The sequence below is a fragment of the Gymnodraco acuticeps genome, unplaced genomic scaffold (genome assembly GCF_902827175.1).
Source record: "Gymnodraco acuticeps unplaced genomic scaffold, fGymAcu1.1, whole genome shotgun sequence".
NCBI lineage: Eukaryota > Metazoa > Chordata > Actinopteri > Perciformes > Bathydraconidae > Gymnodraco > Gymnodraco acuticeps.
Genome location: NW_022991022.1, coordinates 779546 through 780215, shown reverse-complemented (window position 1 = coordinate 780215; position 670 = coordinate 779546). Strand labels below are relative to the sequence as shown.

The 670-nt window shown below is 38.4% G+C and overlaps 1 non-coding gene across 1 annotated transcript; it reads left to right on the top strand.

Moving 5' to 3' along the window:
• The first annotated feature begins 221 nt into the window (after window positions 1–221).
• On the top strand, window positions 222–293 carry trnap-agg. Its single transcript has one exon. It is a non-coding gene; the product is annotated as a tRNA-Pro (tRNA).
• The last annotated feature ends 377 nt before the right edge of the window (window positions 294–670 follow it).

Genomic DNA, 670 nt, shown 5'->3' with positions numbered 1-670 from the left:
TCCTCCATAACATTCCTGTGGCCCTGGTGAGATAAAGATGATTTAATAGAGGCTACTTCTGCAGGGTTGCATCAGGTTGTATCTGCAGGTCAACAAAGCGCCTCTAGAGGGCGCTGAATTACCAGGAAATCTACATTTGAAGGTTAAAGGGGAGCAGCAGAAGTCATGCAACGTGGCATGTAAAGTTCAGAGATAATCTGATGGTTATCATCTGTTTTCACGGTTCGTTGGTCTAGGGGTATGATTCTCGCTTAGGGTGCGAGAGGTCCCGGGTTCAAATCCCGGACGAGCCCTCTTTATTGCAAAAGTTGCACCTCAGATGGGTTTGATACCAACTTATCATACAATCATTTTAGTTTCACAGTTTCTCTGCCCACAGGTGTTGGTGTTTAACAAAACAGAATAACACATTTTAGTCTACAATGCATTATAATATTATATTACATCGTTAAATGTATTATCAGCACTATGGGAGTTTCCCTGTGCAACCATGTTTTGTGATATATATATTTAGGTGATGAATGGAGAGAGTCTACTGGTAAAATGTAGGTCAATTATGTGCTCACTATGGGCTGCTTACCCATGGAGGTTTGAAAATGACAAAATATATAAAAATACAAAAATAAATGATTAAATAAGGGAATAAAATAAAACAAGAATTTTTGATATT